At 35.9% G+C, this 14,194-nt stretch overlaps 1 long non-coding RNA gene across 1 annotated transcript in view; it reads left to right on the top strand.

Moving 5' to 3' along the window:
* Positions 1-13,000: 13,000 nt before the first annotated feature.
* The window catches only part of LOC143676527 (uncharacterized), a 36,165-nt gene continuing 34,971 nt past the window's right edge, over positions 13,001-14,194 (top strand). The window contains exon 1 of the long non-coding RNA XR_013172147.1: positions 13,001-13,100. This is a non-coding gene — a long non-coding RNA (uncharacterized LOC143676527). The remainder of the gene's footprint in view (positions 13,101-14,194) is intronic.

The raw sequence follows: 14,194 nt of genomic DNA, 5'->3' as shown, positions 1-14,194 counted from the left end.
TAACATTGGAAACTAGACAACTGTAGAATAACTACAAATTAATGAGAGAAAAGAAATCTAACCCAAGAATTCTGTACCCACTCACCATATCATTTACCATCCATGATGAAAGTCAAGCAGCTGATAAATAGATATTTAGAAGATATATTGTCCACATATTCTATTTGAGGCAAATTCTTGAGAAATTAACATAAAACCTATCAGAACAAAGACTTCAAGTTAGAACAAGATTGAAAGGAAGAAACAATGGTGAACAATTACTTGGTTTTCTAGACTTGAAAAAACACAAACTAGGTGGCTTAAAACAACAGAAATGTATTGTCTTACTGTTATGGAGGCTAGAAGCATGAAATCAAGGTGTTGGCAGGCAATGCCTCCTGTGAAGTCTATAGATTTCTGGCCCGTGATGTCCTTGGTTGTAGCTTCATTCAATCCTCCTTCTCTCACATGGCTGTCCTCTCCTCTTCTCTTCTCTACTTTTCTCTCTTCTTTTCATCTCTCTCTCTCCTACTGACTAGGTCTAAATTTCCTCCTCTTGTAAGAATACTAGATTATGATCCACTCTAATCCAATTTAACCTAATTTTAACTAATAACATCTTCAAAGATCCTATTTCCAAACAGGATCACACGATCACACTATGGGATTAGAGATAAGGATTTGAACATATCTTTATGGGAGGACACACTTCAGTCCTTAAAACAAAGAACCTTTCTATATATGCAAGTAAAAGGATGTCTAAAAAGAGAATGATAGACTGTGGAAAAGTGCTACAAGTGAAATATAAGAATTGTTGAAATGGGAGGAAAGTACAGAAATCTAAACTAAAAAAATCCGTGAGGTCTTGATGAAGATCTACGAGAATGCAGGTGCAGAAGGTACAAGCTAGTAAAATATTTAGTAGGTCTGGTCCTGGATGGTGGAGGGCAGAGGTGACAGGGAAGAAGAAAAGGACAGTGAACATGTTCTTAATATCTTCTATTATGAGGACCTGCAGGAAAAGCAGTGTGATACTAAAGCATCATTGTACGGTAAGTGGTTAGCATCCTTCTTCCATGTAATAGTAGAAAAATATGAGTCTGATCGTAAATGCCAGAGATTAGTAAGTAACCATACAGGCAAGGGAAAGAACAGTAGGGCTGTCAAATTTGACAAAGGCTAGATTAAGAAAAGAATGATGTAAAATGAATAGTAAGCATAATACAAATAAATCAGAGAGAAGGAATAAAAGCAAATGTGTAATTTGCTACAAATAAGCATTATCAGCTTAAAACTTTACTTATTAGAAACATAGTTTGGGGTGCACATGTGGTTCAGTGGTAGAATGCTCAACTTTCACGCGGGAGACCTGAATTCAATTCCCTGACCATATAACCAAAAAAAAGAAAAAGAAAAAGCATGGTTTGTCAGATTGGCTAAAAAAAACAAAATCTCCCATGTATTGTTAATAAGAAACATAAAGGAATATGATGAGAAATAACAAATAAATACCTACTTTTTAAAAAAAGGCTGAGATTGCAAAATTAACAACAGGCAAATTGAAATTTTAAGGCAAATTGAAATTTCATGTTGAATGCACTAAACTGCCTAAAGAAGATTGTTATGATATAAAGGACAATTATAAATCAGACATGACATTCTTATTCTTTGTACTTGGAAATATGTACCTATTAAAACCTATCAAAAATGCAAAGAAAACATGATAAAAAGCAAATAATTTATTTTAGAATTCAAGTTTTACTGCTAAAAGAAGACAAAAATATTTAACTGTATAACCAACAAAGTTATTTTCATCCATCTACGATTTTGCATCATTTAAATGGAGAATGGAATGCATAACCATGTAATATTTACAAAATTTTAATTATATCCCTAATGAAAAGAAAAAGCCTAACTGTTTTTTTAATCAAAGAGTTTAGAGTGAATATCAGATCATAATTTATTTAATCTATAAGTGACCAAAGCATCATAGCCAAATACAAAACACATCTCACAATAACATTTGAGTCAAAAAGAAAAATAGAATTGAAATTATAAGCTCTCAATAAAGTAATGAAAGGTAGCATTTCTCATTTCAAGTTAGGGTATATAGAAAAGTTTACCAAAATAACAGTTTACAGCCTTAAGTGCCTTTATTACTAATAGAACATACTAAAATGAAAGTCATTAATCAGCTTAAGAAGTGAAAAGAATAAGGACAAAAGAGAGCAAAAGAATTGGTTTAAGGAAAGTAGTAATATAAAGTAATAAAATATATAAAAATATAAAGTAATAAAAAAGAAAAAAAATGATACAAAAGATCAATATATCCAAAAGATGTCTTAAGACTAATAAAGTAAATTGAGATCCTGATTAACAGTGAATAAAAAAAAATGAAAATAAAATGGATTGAGAAAAGATATGTAACTCTAGATGTAATTGAAATTAAAAGAATTATGTAAGATTACTAAACAAACTTTGATGGCAAAACAAATATAAGAATTTGTTTGATAGCCTAAACAAATATAAGAATAGTGATTAGCTACTTTAGAGGTCTGCCATTTAAAAAGACAGAAAACCCGGTTGGTTTCACAATGAGATTTTCCTTAATTTTATAGAAAAGAAAATTCCAAAGTTATTGAAGCGCTTCCAGATAATAAAAAAAAATTGAAGGCTCTATAATGCGTTTTACAAAGCCAACATAATATTAACCTCCAAAACTGATAAAGCTACTATTCAATGGAAAATTAAAAAATACAGTTTGTGAATATGGATGCAAAACTTCGAAATAAAATATTTATAAATTGAATTCAATATATATTTAAAAACCACATAAGTTTTATTGCAAGAATGGTTCAGTGTCTGGAAATCCATCTACATAATTCATTATATTATTATATTAAAGGAGAACCATATGGTTCAATCAGTAGATGCTGAGAAGTATTTTAAAAAGTTGAGTAGCCATTTCTAAGAATGTAAATAAAATAGGAATAGAAGAAGACTGCTTAAATAAGTGCAAAAGCCAGTGATGATTGGTTAAAAAAGAACATTTCATTTAAATCAGAAATAGACAGTGATATCTGTTATCATTATTATATGTGTTGTGTGGGAGTTTGCAGTAAATGTTATAAATTAGTAATATAAAATTATTGGTGTAAAAAATATTGATGATAAATTTATGCATTTAGAAATTCAAATTACATATATGAAAAATTTTTTAAATAATAGGAGAATTTGGTAAGGTATATGCATAAAAGTAAATAAAAAAATCAATGTGTTTTCTTAGAAATGGAAATGTGCAAAAATAATCCCTCACAATGACAACAAGACCTATAAAAATATTAAGAATAAACATAGTACAGAAGATACAAAACATAGAGAAAACTATTAAATCTTGACAAGGGATTAAAATAAGACCTGAATAATTGGGAACATGTATCATATTCTAGGATGGGGAGGATTAATATCTCAAAATATCAACTTTCCTAAAAGTTATGCATAAATTTAGTGCAATTCTGGTTAGAATACCATCAACATTCATTTTTGGTTTGGGATTTCTTTTTTTTAAATAAAGTCTAATGAGTTTAAGTTTTTTATGGAATAATGTGTTTAATAAACTGAAGTGAAGTATGGTAGGAAAATACTTGCCTTACCTTGGACCAAAAATATCTCAAAGTAATTATAAACAAATGAATAATGTATTATCCCCAAAACATAAAATTAGACCAGAATAGAAGAGAGAATCCAGAGTTATTCCAGAATATATGAGCCTTTAATAAATGACATTGATGACATTTTCAATAGGATAGATGGTTTATTTAATAAGTGCTGCTGACAAAACTGGCTATCCATCTAAAGTGTGCATGTTTTAAACCATTACGTAAACCTAGAAAAGTCATGTCCTTGAATTTCAACCCAATCTTGTGGGGGCAGACCTTAGAGTGGGACTTTTTAATTAGATTTGCCCATGGAGATGTCACACAACTAATTTGGGTATGACCTTTTAATTAGATTATTGCCATGGGGTTGTGGCCCCACCCACTCAAGGTGGGCCTTAATTAGTTTACTGGAGTACTTAAAGGAACTACCAGAGAGAGACAGAGATGAGATCTGATACAGAGAGCAGCTGCAGGAATGTGATGATGCCGCAGAGAGGAGGCACCCAGGCACAGATGTTTGGAGGTGCTTGGAGACAGCCGGGAGCTCAGAGAGGAGGCCACTGGAACCAGATGCTGAAAGCATCAAAACCTGGGAGCAAGGAGCCGGCAGACATTGCCATGTGCTTTCTTGTGTGACAGAGGAACCCAGATGCTGCCTTTGCTCCCAGAAGATGCCCTCCTCTTGGTGTTTTAATCTGGAAATTTTCAGGGCCTTAGAATTGTAACTTGTATCTTAATAAATCCGTTTATAAAAGCCAATCCCTTCCTAGTATTCTGCATTTTGGCAACATGAGCAAACTGAAACACAAAGACAAAATTTAATTTCTGTGATTTTTATCCCTATAAAATAGAGAAATGAATTTCAGATAGTTTAAAGATCTAAATGTATAAATGCATTGTCTAGGAGTAGAAGAAAGCCCTTTAACCAATTTAAGATCGATTTGGCCCTGGCAAGAAATGTTGGCCCATTCAAAGGCCTTTCCCCTCTCTCTTGTAAAGAGAGTTTTCTCTTTACCTGAGGACTGCCTGATTCCTATCCTTGAACATAACCATGTGAAAACATGATGCCTGCATCTTAGAAGACATTTTGTGCCCAAAAGCCAATATTTAAATTGAGGATGAAAATTTGTGTTATGGTTTGAATTGTGTGTCCCCCCCAAAATATGTTCAAGTACTAACTCCCGGTCTGTGACTGTGACCCTATTTGGAAATAGGGTCTTTGAACATATGATTAATTAAGATGAGGTCAAACTGGATTAGGGTGGACACGTGTATGACTGGTGTCCTTATAAGAAGAGGAGAGCTGGGTGTTGAAACATAGGGGGGAAGGTCACGTGAACATGGAAGCAGACATTGGAGTTATGTTGCCACAAGCCAAGAAACTCCAAGTATTGCCAGTAACAGCCAGAAGCTGGGAAGAAAGGAGGAAGGCACATATAGCCCTGCTGACCTCTTGATTTTGGACTTCTAGCCTCCAGAACTGTGAGATGATAAATTTCTGGTGTTCTAAGCCACCTAGTTTGAAGGGCTTTGTTACATCAGCCCTAAGAAACTAATCACACATTGAAGATGGAAGAACCAATATGGATGGAAAGGATTTGAAGCATGATATGCTGGAGAACCAGTGCTACTTATAATCCAGGTAACTTTTTATATAAGATTAAAAAAAACAATTGTTTTAGAAGACCATAATTCAGTTACTGGAGTAAAACTTTCTTAACTGATTTGACTAATATAATTATTTGTAACATAAGTGCATATCATAAACAAAACAATAGTCAAATGATAGATTTGGGGTGGAACTGAGCTATAGTATAAAAAGAGCACTTACAAATTAAAAATAATTAAAAATATAAACAACTTTGTGGAAATACGAGCAAAATGTAGGACTTGTGAGTTTATAAAAAGTCATGTGCAAGTAACCTGTAAACATATGAAAGGGTATTTGATTTTGAACAGGGAAATGAAAATTAAAACAGCAATGATACCATTTTACACATAGCGAATTGGCAAAATTAAAGAAATACATATCAGCAATTATTTGTAAGGATTTGCAGAAAAAGATCCTTCTATACATTGACAGTGAAAGTGTATTTTTTAACAACACTTTTGGAAAATATTCTGACATCTGTTAAAAGTAAATATTCAGATTGTTTGACTCAGTAATCCTACTCCTAGGAAATTATTTCATAAAAAAGAAAAGGGTATACTTACAAGACATTATTCAAAGTAGCAACTTCCTCAGAACAAAAATTCACACCTTGGGATTTCATGCAGACATGAAAACTAATGAATTAGAACTGCAGTTCTATAGTTTATGCAGAGGGATTTCCATGATCAGTGACAAAATCAAAATGCCAAGGCATATTTAATAATATATTTATATTAAGCAAACAACACAAACAAGTCACAGCCTGAATGTTTGGCTTCAACATTTGAGGTGGCTGTGGATCCTAATGGCATCCTGGGCCTACTTTATCACTCCCTCTATGTGGCTGTATGTTTAGAGCATTAAAAAATACAGACTTAACCCTCCTGGCTGTTAACTAGCTATTGGCAGGGGAGATATATTGTAAAGGAATATGTAGGAATATAAGGTAGAGAGGACAGGAGGGAAATGGGGCAACAGACAATGAAAATATTATTATAGAAAATAATGTTATAATCCCATTAATAGATTATGTTATTTGTGAGTGCATGTTAGGGTATAGTATATTGTGTTTACATATTACTTACCAGAAAAAAAATAGAATTTAATTACTTCTGTACATTTTTGGATGGCCATGTATTATTATTGATAAAGGAGTACCCAGGGTAAAAGGTAGAATACGATGCTACTTCAATGTTAAAAACTCAAAGCTGTGTGTGTATGTAGATCAGTGTGCATCTGTGTATGTAGGTGAGTGTGTATTCATGGGATGTGTGTAAGAATACAGAGACAATGAGAAAAGTGCAGAATGAAACATACCAGTAAACGATGGTTATCTCAGGAGAGGAAATTAAATGGGAGAAGGGAGAGATGATTCATTTTTTCCCTGAACCATGATTGTATTGTTTTACCTGTTACCACAGGCAGTACTGCTTTGGAAAACATCAAATAAATAATGAGGACACAAAGGTTTGAAGTGCTAATGTCTGGGTAAGTTGAACAGTAGGTTCAGTGTGTAACAGAGACTACGTTTGGGGGATATTAAATCAATGCATTTTCATCATCAGAAATCCCCAGCTGCAATTGTCCAGTAGACCCCCAGATCAAGAGGCACACCTGAAGTCCCAGGTAATGGGTGTGTTTGTTTTTGTTTTTGCTTTCCAGAGTGAGAGGAGTGGATATTTACTTTGAGATAATAGCTATTGAGCCTTGTGAAGAAGGAGGAAATGATGCGGAGAAGTAATTATTAACAGGAATGGGAAAACCACCCCTTAGGGGTCATTTTGGAAAATGTTGGAGCTCTGTTGCTATTACATAATGATTGGTGGCTATTTTTTTTCTTTCGTTCTTTTTGTTTGTTTGTTGGCTGTATGGCAGGGGTCACATTTCATTCTTTATACATGTGAAATTCCCATTATTGCAGCACCACTTGTTGATTTTATGTTTGTTATTTTTTGTTTGTTTGCTTGTTTGTTTGTTTTGGGAAGTGCACGGACAGGAAATTGAACCCGGGTCTCCCGCATGGCAGGTGAAAATTTTACCACTGAACTATCCTTGCACCCCTTAATTTTTTTCTTTCATTTTATCGGTGGAGTCTGGGGATATCAATAGCTGAAATGAGTATCCCAGTCTATGAAATAAAGTAGTATCCTAACCTCTAGACAGATATTTGTGTAAGTGAGCAATCTGTCTATAGTCATCTAAGCCTAGAAGCTAATTCTATGTGACACAAAAACATCGCCCAATTTTAATATATACTAAATTTTCCAAAAATGCACCTTAGTGTAATTTGTTTCTCTTGCAGCTTTACCAAGATTTAGTCACTATTTCAGAATATCATCAAATAAGTACTCATGGAGTTTGAGTCTCCAGTAGTTTTTTGAATCACAGTCATGCAATTGTGCTTATAGTGTTAAACACCTTACCAGTTCATTATGTTTTTCCCTGTAGGTATGACCAAACTCTGTATGTGTTTTGAAATATATAAAGTATAAATTACTTTTATATTCTTTATATTCTTCTCTTTTTATTACAGTTAGGACGTTATATATTTTTTTTTTTTGGAAGTTATTTGAGGAGGATAGTTGTCTATGATTTTCCTTCCAGAATAGCAAAGTCAATGGCATAAATCATTTCTTATTAAAAGGGTATAGAGGGGCTGATAGAATGAGAATGACTCTAGCCCATGGAATGTGGGAATAAGAAGGGGGACAGATGGTAAGGAGGCAGGTGACAGAGTCCTGGTTTCCCTTCTTTGAGGCTCACATCTTGAGGGAAGTGAACCATAGAAACATTCAGATGGGGGAGGAGGGAACCTGGCATGGCCATATCAGTGTCATGCTCCTCTGGGGATAGGTGGGGAAGCTGCCGCGATCTGAGAGAATTCCCACACCCAGCATGGTTTGGGAGCCAAGGAATGAGATGGGAGTGGGAGCTGGAGAGAGAGATAAGCCTGAGGCAGCAGGCTTTCCCTTCTCCTATGGAAGGAATCTAGATTCCCCTAGAGGAAGCATGGAGTTAACAAGAGGGTTGATGGATCTGCAATTTTAGAGCAAAGAGGCCTAGTTTTAGAGCAAAGAGGAGCAGTAGGCTGGGAAGCTGAGATTGAAACTCTAGAAGTGGGTACAGCCCATCACCCCAGCAAGAGGCAGACGGGCCTTTGAAATGCAACAGTCACCATTCCAAGGAACAGAACAAATGAATTACTCTCAAGCTAGAGCCTGTAAAAATGGAGAGGAAAATGATAGCATAAGAAGCCTCTTCTCCTCTTTTGTTGTGGGGTCACACATACATCCATGTCAAGAGGGAAGAAACATAAGACTGGGCATTTTTCTTGAGAAACAAGCATTTGTTTAAAAATACTGTCTGCAGACAATGGGTTGACTGAGCTTCCTGGACTAGATTAAGCGTAGATTTTTCTTGCTGCCTAGTGAGGGTTAGATCAGTTAATGGAAATGTCAAAATTTGCATCTCCTTTACTATTTGAATGCAATGTAAGTGAAATTGCAATCCAGCCATAAATATAAATATCTTAAGATATTCTATTTATCCTTCTTTAGAGGGCAGATTTAGAAGTAGGAGGACGCTGGGTGCTGGAGGTAAAGGAGGGTATCTCTAAGTAGGGAGTAACAGAGAGAGGAGAAGTACCAGACACAAGCCAAGTTTTTCCACTTGACAGTTTTGCCTTGGGCCTATCCTGTTTGTCTTTATCTGGGCTCAGATAACTAGAAGCTGAAGCCCAAAGGCTTGTCCTTGGTTCTGCATGACAGAGCACAGTCTGGCCTAAGCAAGAATTATATCAGAGTCTATTACAGAGAAAGGGGAGGAAGGGAAGAGACAGAATTTTGGGGAGCTGTTTTCTTCCCCAGCTCTTCTTTTGCCTGATTAATTGTTTCCCAAATGTAGTTCTGAAATGAGAGCCTTTAAAATGTTTTCTCCTTTTGCTAGTCTTTTTGTACTTTCCTGCTCTAAGCATTCTTTCTTCTTACTGATTTTGGACTTTAACCACCCTCCATTTTGTGAGAAATGGAGAGAGTTTTAACAGTGAATCAATACATTTAGTGCTAGGGCAAAGAAAAGACATACACAGAGTTATGGCTACCTTATTTGCTTAAACTCTCCATTTCTTGAGCTAGGGATTTTAAATAGTGGATAAGGTTGTTCAAAAATTTTACAAAAGAATTTGCAGATAGATACTGATCATTTGAATGTAGACATTCAAAAGAAGAGTATTATTTACTCTTCTTTACTCATTGGGCAAGCCCATGTTAGCACTTAAAAATCACTGGAAAGACTAGTTTTTTTCTGAATGATATGGGAAGCATAAAGTTTTTTTTTTTTTAACTAATTTTTTTTTTTTTTTACTGTGAAAAATAACATATATACAAAAAAGCAATACCTTTCAAAGCACATTGCAACAATTAGTTGTAGAACAGATTTCAGAGTTTGGTGTGGGTTACAATTCCACAATTACTTCTAGCTTCTCCAAGATGCTGAAGACTAAAAGAAATATCAATATAATGATTCAGTAATCATATTTGTTTGTTAAATCTTATCTTCTCTGTATAACTCCATTATCACCTTTGGTCTTTCTATCCCTCTCTTTAGGGTTATTTGGGCTATACCCATTCTAACTTTTTCATGTTCGAAGGGGTTGTTGATAATATGGGATAGGGGGATGGAACTAGTTGATGTTCTAAAGAGGCTGGCCCCTCAGGGTTTCAGGACTTATCTGGTCTAGGAACCCATCTGGAGGTTGTAGGTTTCTGGAGAGTAATCATAGTGCACAGAACCTTTGCAGAATCTCAGATAAAGCCCTAAGTATTTTGTAGGGTTGGTGGGAATGTTTTGGGTTGGGGGTTGGCAAACCATGATAAGTAACAATGTAGCTGAAGCTTGCATAAGAGTAGCCTCCAGAGTAGCCTTTTGACTCTATTTGAACTCTCTCAGCCACTGATACCTTATTTGTTACATTTTGTTCTCCCTTTTGGTCAGACATTGTCAATCCCATAGTGCCAGAGCTCATCTTTAGAGTCATATCCCAAATTGCCAGAGAGATTTTCACTCCTGGATGTCAGGTTCCATGTAGTGGGGAGGGTAGTGATTTCACCTGCAGAGTTAGGCTGAGAGAGAGAGAGAGAGAAAGAGAGGCCACATCTGAGTAACAAAAGAGATCCTCTAGAAGTAGCTCTTAGTCATAACTATAGGTAGGTTAAGCTTCTCCACTACACAAATAAGCTTCACAAGAGCAAACCTCAAGATCAAGGGCTTGGCTTGCCATGGAGTTTTGTTGAACAGAGTAGTGACATAATCCAATTTATGTTTTAACCAAACCAATTTGGCTGTTGTGTTGAGAATATATTATGAGGAAAGTCCAGAAGTTAGGACAATGAAAGTGTCCAAATTAAGGTACCAACAAGAGGTTACCGTCACTCAAGAAAGGCCGTCACTCAAGAAAGGACTAAAGGTCTAGAACACCTCTAGTCAGCTGGTAGTCGTGTGTCTGGCATCTACTGGTCCCTTCCTCCTGGGCTCCTTTGCTTTCAGCCTCTGCTCCTGTAGGTATTCCTCACTTTGCTCCTCCAGAGCTGGCTTTCATTTCTTGGTCTCCCTTGGCTCTTTCCAGGTTTTGGCTTCCTTAACATCTCGTGATGATGTCTGCTAGACTCTACACATCTCCAAGTATCTGTGTCTCTGTTCTCTAAGCATCAGCATCTGTGTCAGCTCTGTTTTGAAGTTTATGTTAGCTCTCTCTCTCTCTGTAGGCTCTGGTTCTCTCCAAAATGTTTCCTCTTTTAAAGAATTCCAATAAATTAATCAAGATCCTCCTGGAATGGGTGGAATCATATCTCTAGCTAATCAAGAATTCACACCCACAACTAGGCATGCCATATCTCCAAGGAGAAAATCTAATCAAAAGTTTCCACCTACAATATTGAATCAGGATTAAAATAAATGGCTGCTTCCACAAGATTTTATCAGGATTAAAATGTGGCTTTTCTGGGGTACATAATAAATTCAAACTGGCACAAATGGGAATAGATATCTTCTTAAAAGCTGAGAATATAAAGTGATTCAAGACGGCTACAGTGGTCAACTATGTTAAAGAGGGCAAGTCAACCACTGGATTTTGCAATGAGGAGAGACTGAACTTGATAACAGCAGCTTCTGTAGAGTTGAAAAGTTGAGAGCCTGATTTCAGGAGAGACTGGGAGGGGAGGAAGAAGAGATATTCAGTATGACAAATTTTTTTATGAGTTTTGTATAAAAGAGAACAGAAATGAAAAGGTGAAAAGAGAAATAGAGAAGTAACTGGATGGGATGGGAAATCAAGCAAAGTTTGTTATGATTTATTTGTTTTAAGATGGGAGTTTGCAGTATGCTTGGGTATTGATGTGAATATTCCTGCAGATAGGGGATAAGAGATAGGAAAGATCAGGGATACTTATAGGAAAATAGTCTTTGCACTGGGATGGGGTCCAGTGTATAGACCTTACAAAGGCTCTATGTAGGATTGACTTTAGATGTGAGCACATCCATTGCAATAGGAAGGAAGAGATATAGTGGAGTATGTATTTCATAGTAGAAACATGCATGTAAGTGCTTTCTCACTACTTCTATTTTCGCAGTAAAATATAAAGTAAGGTCAACAGCTAGGATAAGAGGGAAAAGTGTATTGCAGGCTCTGAGGAGAAAGGGTAAAAGAAGAAACAGTCCTCTGGAGAGTGAGGAGATAAATTGAGCATAATAGGATTACTGGGAGCACCATAGGCTCACTTTATATGGTGGTCCTGCATTTCAAATGAGAAAGGTCAGTATCCTTGTACGATTAGTCAAGTCATGTCCACTTTCTCTGAGTCAAGCACAGTCTAGGCAAAGAATTGGATTTCACCTGGATGAAGTTTCATCAGGCAACTAAGTATACAATGAAAGAAGAGAAGAAGAAATAGATTGAGGGAATGTCTGAAGAAGTGATTATAGCTATGGTCCACATATTTTCAACTGGGTAGGAAGAGAAGTGAGGATTTAAGGGGGGATGAAAGACAGGCAAAAGGTGATATGATTAATCTACCTTTGGAGCTGAAGAATCTTTGGGTGGTTCCGGGAAAGGATAAACTGAAAAAAATAGAAAGAGGTGGTTACAAAGTGGGGTGTTCCAAATGTAGGCAATAGAACAAGATCCAGTATATGACCTGAAAACAAGTGATTGAAGGATGTGAGGACAAGATTATTAGGTTTGAGGAAGGCAGGGAAACAGAGAGTACTTAGAGGATTCGCTACAATGTAGAGTCTCTGTAGATATAGAAATCCCTAAGAACTATTGCAGAGTCATGGTGGAGAGTAGTGAGCTACCTGCTACATTTTCACTGCATGAGGAGGAGTAGCCTGGGTGTCTGACTATGACCTTAACAAAGAAAAGTGGCTTCTAGTAGGTAGATTGCCATATGGAACATGATGGGATTTTTTTCAAATGAAGAACATAGTACTTATTTGGGAGTACAAATAAGGAGGAAAGGAGAACATCTGCCACATCCTCATGTCCAGTGGCTTATGGAGTATAAAGAAAAGAAATACATTTATACCACCACTTCAGAGGCTACAGGAGAAGTAGTATCCATAAGGGCAACCAGGTTTTAGTTGCAGCAGTAAGGTGAAAAGGAAACATTCTAAACAGAATTTGAGAATAGGGAATTTCATTGATGAGTAATCTAGAATTCCAGAGAGATGTTTGGAAGGAATTGAGGGAAAAGAAAGAGGTGGAAGATTGTTCCAAATTAGGGGAGGTTCAAAGCAACAGAAGGATGAGCACTCAGGTGATGAGAGATGACTTAAGGTTCTTGGGGTGACTGAAGTTAACAGGAATGTAGGACATGATGGGATCAGTCCAGAAACAAGATTGTGTTATCTGCAGAAAAGGTTACTCAGCCCCCTCATCGTTTGAAGAAGCATCCAGGAAAGCATGTAGAGATGAGAAGAGGGATTTAAGAACTTGTAATAGAAATCTCAAACAAGAAAGGTTTTGGTTTACACAACATGCCTGAATACTTAGCAGAGAGCTGTGTTTTCAGTAGTTTATAGTAGTAAAACCTGGAGTGACTGGTCAAAAAAAAGCCAACAATAATATGATGACCAGTACATTATAACCAATTATTGATTACTTATTTTAGTCACTTACTGTACTAAACTATTTATATTTAATTTAATTTAATTCATAAAAAACATTGTAGAGTATTATAGTCTCCATTTCACAACAAAAGAAAATAAGGGTCAGCAAAGGTTTGGATTTAAGGTTCTCTGACTTCTAAGTTAACATGGATCAATGGCGAAGGTGTGGAACTTTGGAAGATATAGTAACAGAGGTAGAATGAAAGTCTCTTTTCAGGAGTAATTCAACTCCACAAGTATTGAGTGTCCAATTTCAGCACTCCAGTAGCTTCTAAAGAAAAAAAGATGCGTAAAACTTGATCTTTGCTCTACAGGAGCTCAGAATATACTATATATGCACAAACCAAAATTAACAGTTCAATATAAAAAATGCAAAGATAAAGTTTGTGTTTAGCACAGAAATAGTCCAGAGGAGAAAATGACTAGTCCTATATTAGGAGAATTTTAAGAGAACAATCAGAGATTTCTAGGCAGACAAAGAGGGCAGGACATTCTATAAGGGACTTGCATGATTAATTACTCAGGGGACAGGTTACGCTTGAATTAGTAAGAGGGGACATACATTTTCTGAAGTTATGGGAAAGAAGAAAAGGATAGTGAAGATATAGTCATGTGCATAAGGGCAGGAGTCAATTATAAAATTAACTAAAGAAAGACTTGGTCCCTTGGATTCATATAATTTGAAAAGACAAGAAAGCAAAATTAAAACTCCTGGTTGGAACTTCGCTTATCTTCGGTAATG

Source organism: Tamandua tetradactyla, chromosome 3, assembly GCF_023851605.1.
Source record: "Tamandua tetradactyla isolate mTamTet1 chromosome 3, mTamTet1.pri, whole genome shotgun sequence".
Taxonomy (NCBI): Eukaryota; Metazoa; Chordata; class Mammalia; order Pilosa; family Myrmecophagidae; genus Tamandua; species Tamandua tetradactyla.
Note: the sequence above shows the minus strand (reverse complement) of the source record. Positions and strands in the feature narration are given on the sequence as shown.